Below are 24,760 nucleotides of genomic sequence, written 5' to 3' on the forward strand. Positions count from 1 at the left end.
AGTTCATGTATTCATTATGATTTTCTATTGCTTGGTCATAGAGAGGTATTTTGGCATGTAAGTGTTAAAGAAAAACATGTCACACCTCCTTTTCACCTCTTCTAATACACTGCTATCTCTGTAAACTCGCTGCATAAAGATATCATCATGGGCACAGATAACTAAATCACACCACTGCATACCAGTAATCAATAACTGGAACTGGATTTGCCAATAATAACAATGGCTCTCCTTCATTTTGTGTAGGCCTTGTGCCACTTTGAGGAATTTGCAGTCTACATAGCTTTGTGCATTTGGGCACTTGATTTCAACAAGCCCAAATGATGGACGCTCAAGTGTGTCATATACAAGTCCATCAGGTGATGCACCCAGCCAAGATGCATCTGGATGAATCACTAGCCCACACTTGGTCAAGTTCAAGTTTTTCAGAACTGCATAGTCCTTTAAGGCCCGTTTCCATTTCAAGTCCTCTCTTCATGTGTGCTGTTTGTCGTGTCCCTCGGATTATCCTTTCTGCCAGGCTTTCTGCAGCACCTGGACCTCTAACGTGGCTCACCTCTCTGAAATGTGAGGCAGTCACTCTTTCTCTCCTAAGTGAATGACACTCAGGTGTAGCACTTTGGGATCTTGTTGCCTCCTCAATAAGGTGTGACTGTGACAAGGTCACAGAAAGTGAGCTTAGGTGTAGCTGTTCTTGGTGTGTTGGCACAAATGAATATTCAGGTGGGCTTAGATGGTAACATTCTAGTGGCAGACTCGGGAATGGGGGTGCATCCTCATGTATGACAACACTGTCAGATGGAGGTGGTGGTTGTTGATAGGACAGTACACTGCCAACTTGTACCTTCCCAAAGATGGAGTCCACAAGTGGCTTGTCAGGCGAGATGTTCATTGTGCAGATGAGTGGAAGAGAATCTGCTTTCATTCCAGCGTAGACTGGTCCAGGATTGAGGGTGGCCGGGTGTGGGAGCTCACCGCTGTAGCCCTTGAAAAGTGTACTTCTGAAATAAAAGAAGAGTGAATAACATTTATTTTTACACATTGTAATCTGTTCACCAGCACAACTGATTGTGAATCACATATCACATGTCATCTGAAGTACAACGAGGCTAAATTAAATCTTGAAGAGAACAGGGTCTTATCAGATGATCAAAAGCATTCATTTTTTTTACCACACACTGTAATCTGCCTATTAAATTTGGTACTACATACCTAAATCCACTGGCTGTAGTAGCACCTGGTTTTGGCTTTAGGACAACCATGGCATCCACGGGTCCAGGCTTCACCCCCTATTAATTTAAAAGATGGTGTTAGTAAAGTGACTGTGATACATTAACTAACATTAAATAATGAAATAAGACAAACCATTGTTGGTGGTTTATGCCACTTCTGTTCTGTCTGTGTGCATGAAAGGACAGGAGGGATCGACAGACATGCCAGATTCAGAATAATGAGCAGTCTGGAAAAGCAATGCAACCAAGTGTTTGCAGATTCCGCAACTAGCAACACAAGAGCAGTTGCTCTTAATGAGCACAACTGGCATTGAATCACGTAATGTCATCTGAAATACACAAGAGGCAAAATTTAATATCTTGAAAAGAAGACTTCAGCAATGTCAATAGGCGCAATATCTGTCCCATCATGTTGGTAGTGGTGAATGTCACTTGTCTATTGTCTCATGTAACATTTGTGCTGTTTTGCATCACTCTTAAAACACTTGGCTATACTGTCTTTCTATTCTACAGTGTTGTGCATGGTTCAATTTACTAGTTCACTGAGCAACTATAAACTAAATATATTTTAGATTTAAACTTCATTTTCACTCCAGATGAAATGCTTACACATAGGAGTGAAACAGGCCTACTTATATTTATATTATTTTGTTGTTTCCACCACCAACAACAGAACAGTGCAGGTTTTACTTCAACTGCTTCTTGAAGAGTGTTATCAGAATATGTTAATAGGTGTAAGTGTTGCAGCCATATGTTAATAAAGAAGTTAAGATGAAAGATTTGAAAGACAGATTGACAGATTTTAGAAAATGCAGTTTGAAGAATAGCTGAGGTGGACTATATTCTGCTTTTGAGTCATAGAGGTAGATAACAATAGCTCGAACTGTAAAATAAACTCCCATTTGTTTACTATAGGCAAAATAGACTGCTAATGATTCCCACTCAGCTACTCTGCATTTGGCTACCATTGTAAGCTTTGAAAACCAATGCCTATGGTTATCACAGCTTACGTGAAGTAAGAGCAAGGATAAAAGATTGAACTTGTGTTGAACTCACTTTTGAACTTGTTCAACAGAACTTTGAACGTGACACTGAACAGAACTCGTGTCATTTTAACCAGTCCTACTCTCAGCTGGTGTGGCGTATCTGTTTTCTTCATAGATCTGTAGCAGTGAGCCCTCACTGTTATCTCGTTAGCCTTACTTTTGCCTGATACTTCCATCAGAAATACAAACATGTTTTAAAAAGGCATTTCTAGTACTAGGACAGGTTGGTTCGTTACTAAAAACAACATCACTTCATTAGACTGCCACCTCAGGCTAGCTAGCTAACTAGCGTCGGCCACTTACCTTCAAAATTGCAGAGGTAGGATGAAACGTAGAACTTGAAACCCTTTTCAAGTTGACTCTGTGTCGTTGTACTTGATGCTCTGACAATACGACGCACATCGTTGACGGTAAATTTCGGGAACTCCAACAGGCACCTTGTGAATTTAGACTCGGCCATGACATCGACACTTCCGCATACCAACCGGAAATACGGTAGCATCCTGACACCAACGAGGAAGTGGTGCGTGCACCTAGGCCAATCCAGTTTCAAAACCAGTTTCAAATGACAGCAAAATTGACCAATCATATCTTCCCTCTTAGTGGGCGGGCTTAACTGTATGATAATTTCTGCCCGCTGTGGCGACGCTAGCTGTCGTTAGCGTTATTATTTATTTATTATTTACTTTTTTGTACATATGCTACTCAACTTGTTTAACTCTGATTCCTTGTATTACCACTTGTGCCTTGTTTTTGTTTGTAAGCGATTATTGTAAATAAAGGTAAAAAAACAAAAAGGTTATTGTAGCAGCCTGGCTGAGTTGGTGTTTTGGTTAGAATAACAGGAAATTGTGATATCACGTGATACTCAACTTTGGAACGTTTGGTTTAGAATGTTTGGTTGGGAAGGTGGAATGTTTGGATTCAGTTTTGATGCTGAAAAGCTCAAAACAAGTCGCACGACATTTTGCTGAGAATTACAAACCTAAATAATCTAACAAATCTTTCTATTTTTTCTAGATCTTTCTCTCTTTCTATTCTTTCTATTTTTCAGGTGGAGAATGAGTTTTTACCCCAGGACAACTGACCAGCCAAGGCCTGGACAGGAACAGAACCACTTCAAAGACACACCAGGTTTTACCACTCATGGTGAGAAAAATACATTTTCATATACTGTACATCATTTTATACTTCTATGTAAGACAGTATATTAATTCTTATGAGTATGGATTTCCATAGGCTTATTCATAATAATTAAAAGTTAAATATACCCATTTATATAGTAGGTTTCTAAGGTTCAGAAAAATAACATGTTTATTTATTCTAGTGATGACTGTCAAGCTCTTTATTTCATGTGTACAGGATAATGTAATTAATGGAGCATGGGTTATTTCTTTGATTTCTTTGACTCAGCACAATTTTCATAAATCCCACCATGTTACATATATGTATTAACATTGTCCATGTGGCCATGGAAAAAGCAAATAAAAATATTTTTTTTTAAAAAAGAAACAGATTTCTAACATGACATCACATTCTTAAGCATTCTCCCCACATTCTAATGGCATCACATGGCACCATAGCCCTTGTTATAATCACTTGTTCATTGGGAAACACTTACAAGGCATTTGAGCCTCACTGGGAGGCGTGCTGGGTTTCACTTTACCTGCTGTGGGATTTTCAGGTGTGCCCTACAACCCCCAAGCGACAGTGATCCACACGGATCCCTGTGGACCAGCACCCTTCCCTCACAGAAGGACGGCGGGACCCTCAGATGTCGGCCATGTTAACATCCCTGTAGAAGGACCACTCCACACTGGTACTGTGTAACACTGAAGATTACATGCGTATTCAACAAACCAAATAATCATGCATGATGAAGTAGAAAAAAACATTTATTACATTTGTTTGTAAGGACTGGCAGAGGTGCAGAACCATCAGCTTTCTGCACATGACCTGACCAGTAAAACATCAGTTTTATCAGAAAATATGACATCACATATTCTTCAACATTGTAATGAATTCACATGGCACTGTAGCCCTGTGATATGTTTGGTGTAGAGTAGAGCACTTTAGAGTGGGCACCTTGACGACCCACATACAGTGTGGGTGTACTGTGACACTCTTTATCTGCTAGGCGGTTGTGTTTAGTCTAAGGTGATAATGCTTCGAATCATTGTTATACCAGCATAATATAATACTGATAATACATGTATATGGATTACAGATGTCATTTTTCACTATTTTAGTACACCCCCAAACAATCTAAACAAAACATTGTCATGCTGCTTTGCTGGTTTCTGATACCTCATCTGGACTGTCTAGCAGTGTCAAGCAGAGGCGAGATGTGCTAGCCATGAGCAGAGCTAGGAGGTACTGTAGTTTGGCTCTTCAGTATCTACCAGTATCAGAATTAAAATAATTCTGAATTGTGCCAAAATAATTAAATTAGTGCTGTCAATTCCAGGTGCCGCGATTAAAAGTCCTCACCAGGATTTTGCTCTGGCTTCCTGGATTGTGTTGATTCCACTAATTTTACCTGAATTGCTAATTAGAAAATCTAGCAAGCTTGAGCAAAATCCTGGTGAGGACTTTTAATCGCGGCACCTGGAATTAACAGCACTAAATTAAATTGAATCAAATTGTATTGAAATGTAAGATTTCATGATGCAATGAACTAAAAGAATCATAACTAAGCTAAACTAAAACTGGGTCACACATATACTGAAGCTCTGATAAATGTCTTCCTGCTTCTGGGCTCACGGATGCCCTGCTTTCAGTTATTCAGTACTACTTCATTGTGCTGCCATTACATGAATTGTAGCAAGATGCATATGAGAAGTTGCCGTTCTCGGTCCATCTTGCTTGAATCATATTTCAGTGGCACTTTCAGATAAAGAAACATATGCAACGTAGTACTAAGGCACTGAGAAATGTTATGGTGAGGTAATTTCTGCTAATGTCCTTATTCACCCATGCAGGTGAAGTTGGCTCCAGCAGGTGTTCTAAACTGCCTGTGCTCACTTCACGCACGAGAGTGACCAGGTCAGGACTGATGAGGCCTTCTCCGCCCACCATCACAATGTTGCCTCCACTCCCCAAACCTGCTGGCCGAGAGCCACTCCGTGCCTTCAGGCCTGCCAAAGGTGAGCTCACTCTTTTGCTCTCCTGGAAATGGCATCCAAACCATTTGTTGCAGCAACTACAACAAAAAAAGTAAAAAAAAAAAAAAAGTATTAAAAAAGCAAAAACTGCTTTGAAAGCCCTATAGGGGAGACCGGGTATGGTTGTAACATGGGGAGAGTTGTAACACCATCAGTTCCACTGATCACGGATAAGATAGGAGTCATATGATCATTTCAGTATTTACCCAATTCCTCCCTGATCCCACATGGTGAATATCAAGGCTGTAAACAGGCACATGCCGATTCCATCGAGAAAAAACTGAATGTATTTCATGTTCCATTCTTTACTTTAGCTGTGATATGTTTGGTGTAGAGTAGAGCACTTTAGAGTGGGCACCTTGACAGCCCACATACAGTGACACTCGTTATCTGCTAGGCGGTTGTGTTTAGTCTAAGGCAGGGGTCTCCAACCTTTTTGAGACTGGGAGCTACTTCTTGGATACAAATTATTGCGGAGGGTTACCAGATTAGAACGCATCAATCGAACGAAAAGTTGGTTGGGGGGGGGGGGGGGGGGGGGTGGCGAGGCGAACGAAAGTTGCGTGTAATAATAATAGTAGCAAAAACATGACGTGGCGACTCATGACGTGGGTGACCCCTGGTTTATTCAATATTGACGGCAGCCTAACTTTTTGATTGACAGCTAATTGAGCAATAGCAAACGAGAGAGAGTGTGTTATAGTGAATATATGTACATGCCGTTACTTGACAACGCGTTCGCGGAGTGATACAGAGAACGAGAATACCGTGCTGTTATCACACATATCTGCAGGGTTAGAACACTTCTCAACCAGTCGGATTGTGAACTAACTGTTGTATAATTGGCGAATAATCATTTAGTGTTAGAAGGGGAGGGACAACTGTGAATTTTGATTGGACATGAATTTAAGTAGATTTCTCGATGGGACCAATTAGGTTTACAAATTTATATGTAATTCATTGGCCCTTTGGCGAGCTATTCGGAAAGGGGTGGCGAGCTACTGGTAGCTCGCGAGCGACGTGTTGGAGACCCCTGGTCTAAGGTTATAATGCTTCGAATCATTGTTATACCAGCATAGTATAATACTGATAATACATGTATATGGATTACAGATGTCATTTATCACTATTTTAGTACACCCCCAAACAATATAAACAAAACATTGTCATGCTGCTTTGCTGGCTTCTGATACCTCATCTGGACTGCTGCCAAAGCATATATCTATTAATCTTTGTAATCTATGTAACATGGCTTCTTTAAGTATTGGGTATCACCTGGCCAGCGTTAAGCAGTGGTATGCAGCAGCAGTCTGTGTGATATAAGGAGTTTGTGCTTTGTACCTACTTCTGTTGGCAAGGACAATGTGAGCTTACAAGCAAGACTAGACTTGAATGTTTTATTGCAGTCAGTTGATTGTGCCAGCACCCTACTCCCCAGAATGCCAATCCCACATGCCAAAATATCCATTATCATAATCTATTATTATTTAAAATGCAGTATGATCTGCAGGTCTTAATTTCATATGCTGGTCTGAAGATTGAACGTGTCCTCTACAGTTCTGTCTGTGTTTCATGTCCAGGTTCAGTGGAGCCTCCCCAGCTCCACTCTCCAGGGTGGAGGAGAGAGAGAGTGGGGAGACTTCACGGGAGCAGCAGACATCTTCAACCCTTGCTCCCAGACATCTTCGAAGCAGCTAACCCCAGTGATGCTGGTAGAGGTGACTTATTGATGTTGGCTTTACTTTATATGTCATTGAAATACCTGTACAAAATGTAGAATTTATAATGTTGCATCATTTGTTTTGTGTTAAAATATTGCTAAATACGATATTTGGGAACAAGGAGATCAGTTAGTCAGAAACTTCACTCAGGTGTCAAGTGAGCGGAGCTAAACTCATGAGCATGGATGCCCTTTCCCACGCAGGTTTGCCCAAATCCAGCCGCTTGCTACCTGGGAACCCCCCCGGGTATTTCCTACTGCCCTCCTACCCTCTGGCCACTCTTCCGGGAGTGCAGCGAGATACAAGCCCTCGGCGCAGAGACCCGGGCCCGTGGAGGGACAGTACTGGTGAGTGCATGGCTACGTTGCTAAGAACGTGCTAGGCACACACAGTGAGGCATGGCTGGTTATTTGGGTGCCCGCTTAAGTTAAGTTGGTCTTGCACTAAGCTTGTCTTGCACTTGTTCCCATGTCAGTGGTAAATTGATGAGCAGATCTAATTTTGTGGTCATATATTCTATATGAATTTAATTTTAACCAACAAATGTGCATATACGTAGATCATTTATAGTCACCACTTGTCAAATGTACAAAATACTTAAATTCAAATTTGATGATCTTCATCTGACATGGTTTCACTCAGTAATGGAACAGTGTCTAGCAGAGGCGAGATGTGCTAGCCATTAGCAGAGCTAGGCTAATGTATCTACCAGTATCAGAATTAAAATAATTCTGAATTGTGCCAAAATAATTAAATTGAATCAAATTGTATTGAAATGTAAGATTTCATGATGCAATAAACTAAAAGAATCACAACTAAGCTAAACTAAAACTGGGTCACACATATACTGAAGCTCTGATAAATGTCTTCCTGCTTCTGGGCTCACGGATGCCCTGCTTTCAGTTATTCAGTACTACTTCATTGTGCTGCCATTACATGAATTGTAGCAAGATGCATATGAGAAGTTGCCGTTCTCGGTCCATCTTGCTTGAATCATATTTCAGTGGTACTTTCAGATAAAGAAACATATGCAACGTAGTACTAAGGCACTGAGAAATGTTATGGTGAGGTAATTTCTGCTAATGTCCTTATTCACCCATGCAGGTGAAGTTGGCTCCAGCAGGTGTTCTAAACTGCCTGTGCTCACTTCACGCACGAGAGGGACCTCGTCAGGACTGATGAGACCTTCTCCGCCCACCTCCCCAGTGGAAGCCCTGCAGGAGGAGAAGCCTGGCAGGAACCTCCACCTGGACCTCGCCCTCATACATGACCCAGATGAGGAGCCAGTGGACAAGGAGGAGGTCAGTAGGAACATATATCATGTTGTACATAGTTGGAGTATCTCAGTCTCAGATGCATTAGTTTAACTAGTAAGTAAGTAAGTTTATTTATAAAGCACATTTTTTATGACGGAGTCAACCAAAGTGCTGTATAGAGGCTAAAAAGTACAATATATGCCCAACTCATAAAAAAAACATGTAGAATTTTACATAGCATAAAACATTTAAAATACATACAAATACACCAACTGATTACACCAACTGATACAACATAACTGATAGATTTCTTTGGTTGCTGCCTGCAAATGTTACTCAAGTGTTGTACTTTCTGGATTTTAATGCATAAACACAGCATTGGTCCTAATATAAGCTGACAAACCTAACGTCTACATAATAAAGGCCCTGTAGCATCCCAGTATTAAATCTGACCATGCATGCGATATGCTTTGCTTAGGTGTCCAAATATGATGAGATGATGTTTCCTTCTGCTGATGCTACATTTGCGTTTATCTCAGTTGTTAAGGATATCAACATAGTCCTAGCACTATGAGAGGGAGCATTGTCTGGTTGAGAGTATCCATCTCCCTTTGGGTATATGGTGGCTGTGAATAAATAAATGAACCTAGTTAAGATATGAAGAGTTTGGTTCCAAAATGCTATATCCATTTTGATCAATTTGAGTAAAAATGTGTTTTCTTTAAGTGGTAGGCTGAAAACCACAGTTTTTTGTTTCAAACTATCAAATACCATACTAAGGTTAAAAAAACTCAAACGAATTAAATCAAGATTTTAATATTTAAAGATTTATTTTTAAAAAACAATTCATTTTTTCACAAAACGCAATAAATCCATGCCATGTTTTTTTCAAAATGTCTTATATATCCTTTGTCATTAATAGAAATTTTTTTTGACTGAAAATGTGCAAAATACAATAATAAATAACTGTAAATTATACATCTTAATATAATAGTTTGACCATTGGGCCTAAAAACACAAATTCATATAATATATAAATTAATATTATTATAATAACCCCGCTCCTAGCTTGGTTATGAACAACCCCCAGCAAACAGTGTTTGTACATGAGTCACAGAGCTAAATCTTTTCCACGTTTGATAATTTTGCGAGCTAAATGTGCGCACTTTAGCCAGTGCATTTCGCGGCGATGTAACGATTCTCGGTTAGGGGCTGGATAGTATTGTTGTATGTACTTGTACTTGACGGATATAGTGGGTATGGGCAGTTGCACTTGGGCTGAAAGACTCTTTATTTTTCAGATGATGAACTCCCTGCGCCTCTTGCGTAAAAGAGTGGCTAAGAAGCGGGCTAAGGTGAATGCGAGTGGCAGAGAAGCAATGTTGCCTCCACTCACCAAACCTGCTGGCCGAGAGCCACTCCGTGCCTTCAGGCCTGCCAAAGGTGAGCTCACTCTTTTGCTCTCCTGGAAATGGCATCCAAACCATTTGTTGCAGCAACAACAACAAAAAAAGTAAAAGAAAAAAGTATTAAAAAAGTAAAAACTGCTTTGAAAGCCCTATACTACAAACAAAAAGCCCCTGCTGATCCTCTTGTACATTGCTATACCTGCACCCATTAACATTGTTTTTCTGCACCATGAAGAAACCACTATGAAACCAGAAGTTATATTTGAGATTTTTGATAGAGTATGTGTTAATATGTATTGTGCTTTTCAGGATCTCAAGTGCAAAGCACCAGGGCGTCCCCTGCTGACGACATGTCTGAAGGAGTAATTGGCAGAGGTTGGAATTGGTTTGCTGTTAACACTGCATTACACAACACAATGTTTTAAATCTAGTTCTCCATGTTGAATAATGTTTTGCTGTCTTCAGGCTGATTTGAACCAAAGTTGAGCTGATAGCCCTAAAAGTCCTAGTCAGTTTGTTTGGGTACTTCTGGTAAAGTGTGAGTGTGAGTGTCTTTTGTTTTATGGTGTCTGGTAGTTGAGTGCCTGTCATGCATTTATAGCAGTTAACACTTATTGGGACACTTGTAAAGCTGCATGGGGCAACAACTGTTGTAAAAAGCGCTATATAAATACATTTTGATTGATTGATTGATTGGTATTCCTCTCTAGATGAACTCAAACCAGGAACTCCCCGGAAGGATCCCTACTCGCAGCAGACTTTACGGCCCTTCTCCAAACCAGACCTCGCTCTCGCTCAGAGCTTCAGTCTGCTTAGTTCTGATGACTGGTAAGTCACACCTGCAAAATTCTGAAGCATTTGGCTAGGGCAGGTTAAACAGCAAGTCATTTATGGTGTTCTGCATATATGGTAAGTATGCATGTATTTAGTGAAGTTTTTTCCTCTTTGTCCCTTTTCTTGTAGCATTTTTTCTTGCAGTAGCCGATGGTTACAGTGTGTGTCTATGTCCAATATCTTTATACAGGGAGAAGAAAATTGAAGGGTTGATGTTAATCCGTAGATTGGCTCAGCATCACTCTGATGTGCTTGGCAGCAGGCGTCATGATGTCTGCATTGTTCTTATTCAAGAGGTAAGCCACTAGATTTGCTGACTGTGTATCGGTCTGAATTCTAAAATTGGCAGACACCATGAGCATGTACATATTACAGGTGATGTTGCTGACAAAGTCAAGTCAGAGTTAGCATAGCACTTTGAAATTCCTTTTTTATAAAAACATTTCTCATCTAATTGAAATTCAGATGGCATAGCTAACTGTAATTAGTGATTAAGGTATTTCCGCCTACATAACACATTGCAGTGGTGGATTATACTTATTACGATGGCGGTGGCAGTGTTGGATGTGGCTGAAACGAGCTGGAACGTCGTCTTTCCTGCAGGTGCTGCACCTGCGCTCTGCCGTGTCCCGCATGGCGGTGGTGTCCTTGAGGGAGTTGTACTCCAGCCTGCAGAAAGGGATGGACCAGGAAGTGGAGGCTACAGCTAAGGTCCTCCTCCACAAAGCAGCGGAGTCCAATGCCTTCATCAGGCAGGACGTGGACACAGCTCTGGACAGCATGGTGCAGAACTGCACCCCCATTCGGAGCATGAACGCCCTTCTCGCTGGAGGACTCTGGTCAGTTAGCCTGCAGTGAGCTTTAAACTGAGGCTTTCAGATAATTTTTACTTCTCCATTGTTCTTTCAAAATATTGCCCTGGCCTATATCAATCAGGGTGGCCGCGGGTCCTTAAAAAGTCTTAAATGGTATTAAGTTTAATTTTTGTCAAATAAGGCCTTGAAAAGTCTTATTTTGTCTTAAATTTTCAACCAAAATATCTTAAAATTGCGGAGCTAAATTTAGGGAGGAATAATTCCGTCAGCCATGTGTTGAAATTCGGGGGCGGATATCGGTAGATTCCAAATAAAATTAAATAAAATTCCAAATAAAATTAAAGCCAACTCGCAAGATCATACACGTTAAAATAAAGCACAAAAACTAATAATCAGTTAGTTTTTGTGCTTTATTTTAACGTGTATGTTCTTGCGAGTTGGTTTTAATTTTATTTGGAAAACAGTATTAAAAAGTCTTAAAATGTCTAAATTTTCACTTGGTCAAACCTGTAGACACCCTGTCAATATTTGTAGTTATTTATCCTCTTGTATATTCTTTTTATTGTGTTCCATCTCCGCTCTGCTGATCCAAACTGCCCTTCACACCACTTAAAGAATAGGCTAGTTAGCTAGCTCACAGAGGACATGCAAACATTTTCTGTTTAAAAATTACAGATGTACAATAACTGGTGCAAACTAAGCCATCAAATAGAATATGATCATTTGGTTGTGCACTTAGATCATACATAAGGGTATTAAGTTTCTTTTTAGAAGCTAAAAGTTGTACTGTATACATTGATTGGATGGATTAATAGTTATTACCTTCTTTTTTTTGAATGCCCTAATTTCTTTCCTTCTGTTTTCCTCAAAAGTCATCTGAATGCTGCAGTAAGAAAGTGTGCTGCTCGGCACTTGGCTACTTTGGTAGAGAAGATTGGTGCAGAGCGAATTATTCCTGCAGTCTCCAAGTTGGCACAGGACTCTTCCCAAGAAACCAGGTTAGTACTGGGATCAGAACGAGGATTCTACAAGGCTTATTCAGTTTCCCAGATAGTAATAAATGGTCGGTGTGCTGTGAGTTACGGGTCTCTCACTCACGGTTCTCTCCTGTTTTGGGGTCTGTTCTTTGTCTCAGGCGCTTGGGCCGGCGTATGCTGCTGTTCCTGTCCTCCCACCATGACTTTGATAAGATGGTGGAAAAGTACATCCCTGCCAAAGACCTGGCAACCATCAGGGACACTGTCCACACTCTGAAATCCAAGGTAGCGATTCATGTTTGGATACATGATGAGGATTTTTTATCCCATTCAGCCACTATGCCCCATGTTTACTCACTAAACAAAGCTTATTCACAAAACTTTTAGGTGAAACAGACTGCAATAAAAAAAAACCATCTAAACTGTGATGGTAGACATATATTGTAAACAAATAATAAAGTACAGGGCAGTGCGTGGCACCACACATTGTATTTACAGTAAGGCATGCACAGTGTAGTCCCAGACCCAGTAGTTAAAGGACAGAGCATAGTTCAAAATGAACCGGCTTGAAACCTTTGGGATAGAATCAAAGTATGAAGCAATATGTGGACTTCAATATCATCACTCCATGTTTTGTGGTGATTTGTACGTGTGTATTCCCAGGAGAGGACAAAGGTGTCTAGGATTCCAAGATACAAGATGTGTCTCCCTCGTCTGGAGCAGCAAGAAGCTCCAGCCGCACAGGTGGAGCATCAGAACACGCAGCGAATGAAGCGCAGCCTTAGACACACGGTCAGGGACGTGAGCCCAGACGACGCGGCACCTCTGAAAGGTAACGGCTGACTTCGGCGAATGCTCCCCTCCTGTTTCCTGAGAACCTTACATTACCGCTTACCCGTGAACCTCTTTCCCATCAGACCTGCAGCTGAACAGTAGTCTTCCAGCACAGACTAAGACCGGTGTCATCCTGGATGATTTGCCCTCAAGCTCCAGAAACGCACGCACCCCCAGAAGTCCCGTCAAAAGTTTGAGTCCTCCGCTTCATCCCAGCCCCCCCACGGCTGTCCCTACTAAAAACATGCTGCCACGACGCAGACGAGGTACCAGACTGATCAGAGCACGTCCGTCCCTTTCAAACAGTTCTGATGAGTGTTGCCTGCTCTTCAGCACTTCATGTGTGATCACTGCACTTGCATGTAAATTGCTTTGCTGTTAACACTGCATTACACAACAATGTTTTAAATCTAGTTCACCACATTGAATAATGTTTTGCTGTCAGCCTTCAAGCTGATTTGACCAAAGTTGAGCTGGTAGCCCTAAAAGTCCCAGTCAGTTTGTTTGGGTTCTGGTATTCCTCTCTAGATGAACTCAAACCAGGACCTCCCAGGAAGGATCCCCACGAGCAGCAGACTTTACGGCCCTTCTCCGATCCAGACCTCGCTCTCGCTCAGAGCTTCAGTCTGCTTAGCTCTGATGACTGGTAAGTCACACCTGCAAAATTCTGAAGCATTTGGCTAGGGCAGGTTAAACAGCAAGTCATTTATGGTGTTCTGCATATATGGTAAGTATGCATGTATTTAGTGAAGTTTTTTCCTCTTTGTCCATTTTCTTGTAGCATTTTTTTCTTTCAGTATCCGATGGTTACAGTGTGTGTCTATGTTCAATATCTTCATACAGGGAGAAGAAAATTGAAGGGTTGATGTTAATCCGTAGATTGGCTCAGCATCACTCTGATGTGCTTGGCAGCAGGCGTCATGATGTCTGCATTGTTCTTATTCAAGAGGTAAGCCACTAGATTTGCTGACTGTGTATCGGTCTGAATTCTAAAATTGGCAGACACCATCAGCATGTACATATTACAGGTGATGTTGCTGACAAAGTCAAGTCAGCGTTAGCAAAGTACTTTGAAATTCATTTTTTATAAAAACATTTCTCATCTAATTGAAATTCAGATGGCATATCTAACTGTAATTAGTGATTAAGGTATTTCCGCCTACATAACACATTGCAGTGGAGGATTATACTTATTACGATGGCGGTGGCAGTGTTGGATGTGACTGAAACGAGCTGGAACGTCGTCTTTCCTGCAGGTGCAGAACCTGCGCTCTGCCGTGTCCCGCATGGCGGTGGTGTCCTTGAGGGAGTTGTACTCCAGCCTGCAGAAAGGGATGGACCAGGAAGTGGAGGCTACAGCTAAGGTCCTCCTTCACAAAGCAGCGGAGTCCAATGCCTTCATCAGGCAGGACGTGGACACAGCTCTGGACAGCATGGTGCAGAACTGCACCCCCATTCGGAGCATGAACGCCCTTCTCGCTGGAGGACTCTGGTCAGTTAGCCTGCAGTGAGCTTTAAACTGAGGCTTTCAGATAGCAACAACAGTCACAAGAAGCTAACAAAGCACTGATTTTGGCTGCTGTTTTTACTTTTCCATTGTTATTTCAAAATATTGCCCTGGCCTATATCAATATTTTTAGTTATTTATCCTGTTAAATATTATTTTTATTGCATTCCACCTCCTCTCTTCTGATCCAAACTGCCCTTCACACCACTTAAAGAATAGGCTAGTTAGCTAGCTTACAGAGGACATGCAAACATTTTCTGTTTAAAAAATACAGATGTACACTCACTGGTGCAAACTAAGCCATCGAATAGAATATGATAATTTGATTGTGCACTTAGATCATACATATGGGTATTAAGTTTCTTTATAGAAGCTAAAAGTTGTAGGCCTACTGTATTCATTGATTGGATGGATTAATAGTTATTACCTTCTTTTTTTGAATGCCCTAATTTTTTTCCTTCTGTTTTCCTCAAAAGTCATCTGAATGCTGCAGTAAGAAAGTGTACTGCTCTGCACTTGGCTACTTTGGTAGAGAAGATTGGCGCTGGCCGCTTATTGTCTGGGGCGAAAGACGTCATAGCGAGAATTATCCCTGCAGTCTCCAAGTTGGCACAGGACGCTTCCCAAGAAACCAGGTTATTACTGGGATCAGAACGAGAATTCTACAAAGCTTATTCAGTTTCCCAGATACTAATCTTTTGCTGATTCTTTTAGTCTCCTAGTCTGATACTCTGAAGTCAGCAAATGCTGCTAAATTGTAGAGTAATAGAAGCACTATCATGTTTTCTACACACAGACGGCCTTGTAAAATTGTGACCTGGTAAGATAAATGGTCGGTGTGCTGTGAGTTACGGGTCTCTCACTCACGGTTCTCTCCTGTTTTGGGGTCTGTTCTTTGTCTCAGGCGCTTGGGCCGGCGTATGCTGCTGTTCCTGTCCTCCCACCATGACTTTGATAAGATGGTGGAAAAGTGCATCCCTGCCAAAGACCTGGCAACCATCAGGAACACTGTCCTCACTCTGAAATCCAAGGTAGCGATTCATGTTTGGATACATGATGAGGATTTTTTTTTTATGCCATTCAGCCACTATGCCCCATGTTTACTCACTAAACAAAGCTTATTCACAAAACTTTTAGGTGAAACAGACTGCAATAAAAAAACCATCTAAACTGTGATGGTAGACATATATTAGGGTGCCCGCCAAACCAATGTAAAAAATTAAAGTTGGCAATTTTGACTGTGGTACCCTCCCAAATTGTAGTGCCAGCTTTGTTTATAAACACTGCAAAGTTTCAGAGCTGTAGGTTAATATTTACTGGTGGCTCAACATGAATAAAGTTGATACTATATGGCGAAGACACTTATGGTACCTGAGTGAAGAATTAATCGCTCTTGCATTCTTTGATGGTGTGAACAGCAACATCAAAAGAAATATGATTACTGCCCTTCAGAAAGCCGGCTCTGATGAAACTAAGCCACCAAAACGGATCGAGATTGAACCTGGTGTCATTCCTGAAAAGGAACTCCAAGACTTTGGCACAAACAGAACAATATCATTCTTTCACACTCTTGGGTTGAATGCAGACTTCCTTACACAAGCAGATCCTGACACTTGGCAGAAATGTGACGACTTTCTACAAGCAAAGAAATATGTTGACAGTTTGGCCGTGGTAAATGATTGAGCAGAGCGAGCAGTAAAACTGATGCAGGACTTCAACACTTCCAATTACAACAAATGAAGATCAGAAACAGTATCTTCTGCAGGCAGTCTTGAGCCACAGAGCCAGATATCCCGTCGCCAGGAAATCATTGTTTGCAGAGCCTGGCAGTGTTGCAGATGACATTCAGCACTAGCAGTAGCAGCACAGCATCGCAGACTGCGTGAATTTTATAATTCTTTGGACTGGCTGTAGCATAAACTTAGTTAAAGCAGTTGTGAATTCACTTTAAAATAATACAATTTGAGTTGTGATTATATATGATAGTGCATTAATAATTTGACATTGGTTGATGAGACATAAAGTAAACATTAACTGCCCAGCACTAGCGGCTATCGTATATTAACCAATGTGTTAACTTTATACACATTGAGCCACCTTTAAATATTCAATAAAAATTTTGAAAAAATTACAGTGATTTACTATCATGCCATATAACAAACTGAGAGGGTACCACATGTGAAATTCAGAAGTTCGTTTTTGGCGGGCACCCTAACATATATTGTAAACAAATAATAAAGTACAGGGCAGTGCGTGGCACCACACAGTGTATTTACAGTAAGGCATGCACAGTGTAGTCCCAGACCCAGTAGTTAAAGGACAGAGCATGGTTCAAAATGAACCGGCTTGAAACCTTTGGGATAGAATCAAAGTATGAAGCAATATGTGGACTTCAATATCATCACTCCATGTTTTGTGGTGATTCGTACGTGTGTATTCCCAGGAGAGGACAAAGGTGTCTAGGAATGCGAAGATATAAGATGCGTCAGCCTCGTCTGGAGCAGCAAGAAGCTCCAGCCGCACAGGTGGAGCGTCAGAACACGCAACGAATGAAGCGCAGCCTTAGGCACACGGTGAGGGACGTGAGCCCAGACGACGCGGCACCTCTGAAAGGTAACGGCTGATTTCAGCGAACGCTCCCCTCTTGTATCTTGAGAACCTTACCGTACCGCTTACCCGTGAACTCTATCCCAGCTGTGGAGTCATGCGTACCTCCTCCTCAGTTTGCCAGCAGGTGAATATTTAAACAGTTAATCAAAACAACAACAACAAAAAAGTGCATCCTGATTGGAACTGCTTTGATGTTTGCAATTTTTGATGGTGTTGATGTTGGTTTAATTTGATTGCAGCCATTTTCTGTTTGGACACTATAACCCAATCCTTGTGTTTTCTCTCTTGTGTGTGTTCAGCAAAGACAGCAGCAGAGCACACATCCACAGCATTGCAGACAAGACAGAGTACGTCAAGCATCTCAAGGCCCTGCTGGGTTCAAAAGACTTCAGCGAGCCCATCAAGGGCATTGATCAGCTGGTGGCCCACTGCGAGGACAACCCATATATGGTCGTGGGCAACATGTTCCTGGTAACACATTTGAACTGAATAGATTTTTAATGTTTTCAGTAGCTTTCAGAAGTGATCTGTATGGGGGGTCATACGTTGGAGAACATTAAATGCTGGCACATCTGAAGAAATGTCAAAAGCTTAGATGCTTCAGAGTAGAAAATATTACAACAATCAGTTTTAACTATTACAGTGGAGGGCAGTCGTGTCCATTGTTAGTGTGAGCTTGTTTTACAATGTATGTGAAGATTTCACCCAAGCGTATCCTTGAAATTGCATTAAACCAAAGAATCCAAGTGAATGACTTATGAAAAAATCAGTCGGTTGAAATGAAAGGGCTTGAAATCAAATCAGCTCCAGGGCTTAACGGCACTGATATGGTGAGTGCCTGATGAATGCATGGGCGGCTTGCTCTATACCTCTCTTCCTCTGCTACAGGTATTTGATGCTTTCAAAGCACGACTGCAAGGTTAACCTCTATGCCTTGGAGGCCTTACAGAAGATAATCACACTGCTCAGAGACAACCTGGTCCAAGTGGTCTACATCTTAGTCCCAGCTATAGTGGACAATCACCTCAACTCCAAGAATAACGCCATCTACATGGCAACAATAGTTGCCATTCAAGCTCTCATCAATAACCTTGGTGGGTTCTTTTCTCTCTTTACAAAACATCTTGAAGGACACATGCCACTGGGCTTTAGAAAAACAACAACAACAATGATTGTGTTCTGTTTTACCTTTGTATCTTTTGATGAAAGGTTGCTAGGTTGGGGAAAAGGTTCACACAAATCAGTAAAAGAATGTTCTTGCTCTTTGGCTAGATGTTTGTGGTGCAGATCAAATGGAAATCTCCTTTCATATTAAGGCACAGTCCAATATAAAGAAAAAAATATTTCTGTAAGACTGACAGGAGATCTTGCATTATCTGACAGCAGATAGTTAAATAATGGAGTTTACAGTGGATGTGCTTAGGCTCTTTTGTTCAATATACAGTGTCTAATCTTTTGTGGTTGTGTATACAGAAATATTCTACAAATTCAAATACATTTATCAAAAAACAATTCTTTCAGAAAGTCATTCCACTGATATGCTAAGAGATGCCAGAGATAAAAAAAAGATAAAAGATTTACCAGAAATACTATAATTCCTATATTAATTAATAATATTTATAATATTGATAATAATCATTCCAGAGAGTTACCAAATACTGTCACTTTAGTTGAATTAAATCTTTCTAGGTTAAAAAAATGCTTCTGTAATAACCCAGTGCTGTCCAGGGTTGATTTATTTATCTTTGTTCCTTTTAAATGTTCTTTTTATAGAGCTGGTTAGGGAACTCTACCCCTGCAAGCCACAACTGGTTGAGCAGAAGGTGCTTCCTCTGCTCTGGTACCTCCTGGGGACCTCCAGCAACAGTGGTACGGTCCACGGGAGGGGTAGAAGCGTGAGAGGGGCCACTGTCCACCTATGCCAAGCCCTTCATGCCCACATGGGTCCGGCGCTGCTGGACTGCGCTGCTTCCCAACCTTCCAATATCCGCAAGAGCCTAAGAGAGTTTGTGAAGAACCTCCCGATCAACTGAGAGCTGCAAGCCAGACCTCCAGACCAAAATAAAGCCCAACATGGATTCTACTTGAAGATGGAGATGTTTGTGTATTTCTTACTGTGCCTGCACTTTAAATGAAAGAGAGAGGAAGAAAGTCAAACGTTTTTAACATTTTGAATTAGCAGAAAGCTAAATCCTTAAACTCAGAAGTCCTTTTAAATAAGGAGCACAGATTTTAGCGAATCACATCAGGTTTAACATGCCTAGGAGCTCTGCTCTTTTTGCACTTTGAAATACTAACACTTATCATGATAACTGTTGTCATGGTGACTATAGATATATATTGTTCTATGATTGTTATTTTCTGTTGACATATCCTGAGGTAACTGTGCAGAATGTAATTTATCACATGCACAAGGATCTATAGTCTTTTTGTTGTTTGGTATGTGTAATGTGACTTTTCAATGAGGAGTCTTAAAAAATGAAAAAGCTACGACTCACAAAATTACTTTTGTATTCTATAGCCAGGGCTTAATTTGAGCCGGATCCTGCCGGAACAGGATCCAGGAACTCTTTCATTTTGAAGGGTGTGTTCTGGGAACTGTCTGCCTCGATCCAGTAACTTTCAAGCCTACTAATTATAAGTTATGAAGAAATCTGTATGCACTTCTGCACTTAAACACTTATAAAACACATGTAAATAATTTAAAAGTAATTTATATATACAAATTGGCTTGTTATTTTAACATTTGTGTGCCTAAGCGTTTTGTGATCCGGTGACATTGTGATTTTGTTTTGCGATCCGGTGACATTGTTGGCCTCTGACCCCTTGTCTCATGCCGCTGTTTGCGTTCTGGCATCATTTGATTTTCAAAGTAAGCACTGTGTATAGCTAATAAGTGTAATGGCACAGTATTAACTTAACTCATTCTGTCAATAAAAGCTTGTTACTCCTATGATTGCAATTATATTTTTGTATGTGATAAAAACAATTGACAAACACATATAAAAACCAGAGGGCAGCAGATCATGTGAAAATATAATATTTGTGTAATTCTCAACTTTTGGCCATGACTGTAGACCAGGATAATGACACTACAGAATTTCTTCACAGAGCCTCAGCCATGGGAGTCAAGAGCACACCACCTGAAACAAAATTCAAGACAAAATTAGTCCCGCCTGTATATTTACAAAGTACGGTGATAAAGCTATTGAATCAGTTTCTTTAACATCCCCCCCCCCCCCCATCAGACTCCACCATGTCAAGAGTAGAGGTGCACTTTTCTCGCCACAGACATTCAGAGCCCAGTGCAAAATCATCACAGGAGGAAACCTTCAGACTCCAGATTCAAGACTTAGTCAATCACGTACCTCATCCCCAGGATGCATGGACGATGTCCCCTGAAAGAGAAAACAATTGTCTTAGATTAACAGTCATGGCCTTTTATTCTGAATTCGTCTTATGCTTGTTTCCCGTGTTAGACATCTGTGACCACTGAATTCTGTAACCAGAGACCACCATGCATGTGTCGTCAAGAAATAAGGTAGGGTCAAATCCTGTTAACTGCACATGGGTACTCAATCGTTGATTGTAGTTTATAAGGAAATTAAAGCTCATTTCAAAATGAATTATTTATTTAGTGTGTATTTCTTGATTAAGATATGTGCTTGTATATATATTCTTAGATATTTGTTAATGACATATTTGGCATTCTTAGCGAGGAGCAAAGTAAATTTTTCATTGTATCTAAGGAAACCTGTTCCCTCTGTGCATATGACAAACTGAATTTGAAAAGATTAGGTAGGCCTAAATGACGTTTTCACGCATGCAGACAATTATGTTTTACGTTGCATGAAAAAAATCTGTTGATTCTAAAGCTTTTGGTTAAACGTCAGCTTATTCATTTCTTATTTTCTACTAACAAATGCCTAGGGTGGTTCGTACGATTGATAAACATTTCTTTTCTGACGAGAAGCAGCACTATCCAGAACACTTGAACAGAAGTTGATGGTCACCGATACCGGTGCATCACCGGTTAAGGATGCCCTCGCCGGAATACCGAAAGGGTTCGCCCTGAAATATTAATAATCCCCTCAGTCTCTGCCATGTCATTAGTAGAGACGCACTTGTCACAATGTACTTTTGGAGCCCAGTGCAAAACATCACGAGAAACTTTATTGGTATATGCACAGTAAAGAAACGTGTTGCTCTGTACAACGAAATAGTAATCAAGGATAAAATAAGCATGCAACATTATGATAAGTATTCATAAATGGAAATGTAAACGAAACAGAAATATAAACTGCTAAGAAGTTTATGTACATACAGTCATTGTGCAGTAGCGAGCTACATTGCTTGTTGTCAGACTGGTATGAAAACCCAATAGACTCAGCACACTTACAAATTGTCTAAACACACCTGGCACTGCCACATAATCTCCTTTCTGCATTTGCCACATGTGAACCTTTTACAAAAACCACAACGCTTAGTGGCACGGTTACTCTTGCAGCCACACTTAACCTGGCACAATGCCCTTTTCCCTGTGTCAGGTGTGGGTTGTTGCTGCTGAAACTCTACCTTGGACACCTCCTTGGCTTCCATATGAGACTGTGCAAGTTCTGTTGCAAGCTTCACCAAGAACTCGGACCGTCTCTCTTTTACCCCAGTGCATGCTTGAAAAAGCACATGTGCATTCAGGCATGAAATGTCAATCATGTTATAAAACACAGCGACTGGCCAACGCCGTGTTCCTGAACGTACACTGTACTTTCGCACCATCTGGTCCATGACATCCACACCACATTTTAGGCTGTTGTAGTCTGTGATTGTGTTTGGCTTTTTTTTTCGGGTGTCTCCAATCTCCACCGTACTGTGCATGCTACTGAGGATGCAGACAGTCTTTTTCCGTCTGGGCGCGTAAACGGTCAGCGTGGCACCAGAGGTTGAAAACACCTGTGTACTAAATTCCTCACGGCCCAAATTCTTTTTGACAGAGTCTGGAAGCTCACGACGAATCTTGTTTACTGTGCCAAGGAGGGTGGTCTTCCGGCCCAGCAACTGCCTTGCTAGTGACAGTGAGGTGAAAAAATTGTCTGTGGTAACAGTTCTTCCTTGGTCCATAAATGGTTCCATAAGCTTCATCACCACATTTTCCGATAGTCTTTCCCCCACGGGACGACTGGAGTCTTTGCCAAGATATGGGATGATGTTGCATACATACTTGGATTTCAGGTCACATGCCACCCAGAACTTTATCCCAAACTTGTCGGGTTTTGTTGCAATGTACTGAAGAAAAGAGCAACGGGTCTTAGTTGGAAAAAGTTGCTCATCTATGGTGATATGCCTTCCTGGGTTGTAACAAGTGATGCAATTGGCAGCGAAAGACCCCCAAACATTAGAGATTGCAGCAAACCGGTCAGTTGCAGCTCGTTCACTGCGTGTGTACTTGTCGTCAAAGTGAAGGTGCTGCATGATGTCCTGGAAGCGGTTTCGCGACATAATCTTGGTGATTAAGGGCACTCCCAGTGTTGTAGACCATGAGTCATGCACCGCTGGAAGGCGCACAACACCTCGCAGGATGAGGATTGCAATGAACGCCTTTAGCTCAGCGAGGGACATGAACCAGTTTTCTTGCTGTGTCTGGCGTGCATGCTGGACAGTCCACCCCTGTATGATCCGAAGCATTTCAATAGAAACGAAACAGAGGAAACTCTGTAAGCGACTCGATTCTTTCCGTAGGGCAAACGCAGTTGGCTCTCCATTCGTGGTATTGCATTTACTTGGGCTTGGATGCACTCCATCATAATAATAATAATAATAATAAATTTTATTTGTTTGGCGCCTTTCATGGCACTCAAGGTCACCTTACAAAATTGAAACAAAATTAAAACATACAACAAATATAAAATTCTAACACAGCAACAGAGATAAAATTACATTTGTTAAAGTGAAAAAGCCAGTTTGAACAGATGAGTTTTAAGAGCAGTTTTGAATCATGTCTTCCGATCTGTTCTTCATGCCACACTGTGCCGTCTTTTGCAGTCTCTGTCAGCCGCCCGTGTGTCTCCACGCGACCCCTCTTTACTGGTGATGAAGTCTCCTCATCTACAGGACCATATGTTTGAGATTTGATTAGTGAAAGGTTGAAATAATGTGAAATTGACAAACATAATATTTGAAACATAGCCGGCGATTGGCGGGTTCACACACAAATAGGCATTCTGGCCTTAATGGGGCCATAAATAAATTAATGTGTGCACAAAAAGATTCAATTGAGGCACTAAAGGCCCAAAACGATCAAAATGTGTATTGGGAAATTGAGTCAGATCAAAGAACTAAATCACATGCTGAGATCAGCAGTGTGTGTGTGTGTGTATGGGGTCTTATGTATGTACTATTCAGTCAGTTCCAGTATTTGGCCAGTAAATGGAGCCCATGTAATACCATACTGATATTACAGTAATGAAATAAGACATTTTAGTGAAATAAAAGGTTCATTTCTGGTCAAGCAGTGCACCTTTTGTTATGAGATCTAATTGCAAAGTTATTTATCTCATTGATCTGACTCATACAAGACCCTTTATTTGTCTGTATTCTGCATAACAGGATTGCAGCATGAGTTTTTATGATTTCTTAGGTTTTTGGACAATGTAGCGACAGGCCAATTTGAACCAAACTTGGCATACCTGAAGGACCTCAGTCTATAAAAGGCTTTGAAATTGGGAGTTGATCAACATGTTTATATGAATTATAGCAATATAGGTCATATATGGCCTCAATGATATAATGGGAAAATGGACCCACCTGAAAAAAAAAAAAATCCAACAATTTTTAAAAATAGTTTACCTACAGTGTCTACAGATTATGCCCATGCCACTCTTGCCATCATTGGATCAAATTCCTAGGACTAGTTAGAAAAGTGCTATTTTCAAACAATTGATGAATGTGACAAAACTACGCCTTTTTTAATAGGACTTGTAATTGCAAAGTTGTCAGGTGGACTGCAAGGAATCAAAAGAATCAAGTTTCATTTTCCTAAGCAAAGATTTGGAAAAGTTATGCATGATTCACAAATAGTGCCACCTAGTGGCCAAATGTTTCAAAACTGCACAGTGTGACAGTCCTGAGATGTGTGTGAACCCTAAATTGCAAAAATAGGTTTCCCCACACTACGTGTGTGAACCCCAATTATAATTCCAAAACATCTCAAGTATGCCACCTTGGAAGTAATGTAGGATTGTTTTCACACAGCAATACGTGGCATATATATATATATTTTTTTTTATTTAAAAAAAATAAAAAATTGAAAACTCGCGGGTTTAGTGTTGACAGTGGGAGCAAACCTGGAACAACAAATC

The 24,760-nt window shown here is 40.9% G+C and overlaps 1 non-coding gene across 1 annotated transcript; it reads right to left on the reverse strand.

Annotated features, from left to right (window-relative positions):
• Window positions 1–20,642: 20,642 nt before the first annotated feature.
• Window positions 20,643–20,733, reverse strand: LOC143523688 (small nucleolar RNA SNORD88). The gene has a single exon (XR_013133434.1). It is a non-coding gene; the product is annotated as a small nucleolar RNA SNORD88 (small nucleolar RNA).
• Window positions 20,734–24,760: the final 4,027 nt, after the last annotated feature.

The sequence above is a fragment of the Brachyhypopomus gauderio genome, chromosome 9 (assembly GCF_052324685.1).
Source record: "Brachyhypopomus gauderio isolate BG-103 chromosome 9, BGAUD_0.2, whole genome shotgun sequence".
Classification (NCBI taxonomy): Eukaryota; Metazoa; Chordata; class Actinopteri; order Gymnotiformes; family Hypopomidae; genus Brachyhypopomus; species Brachyhypopomus gauderio.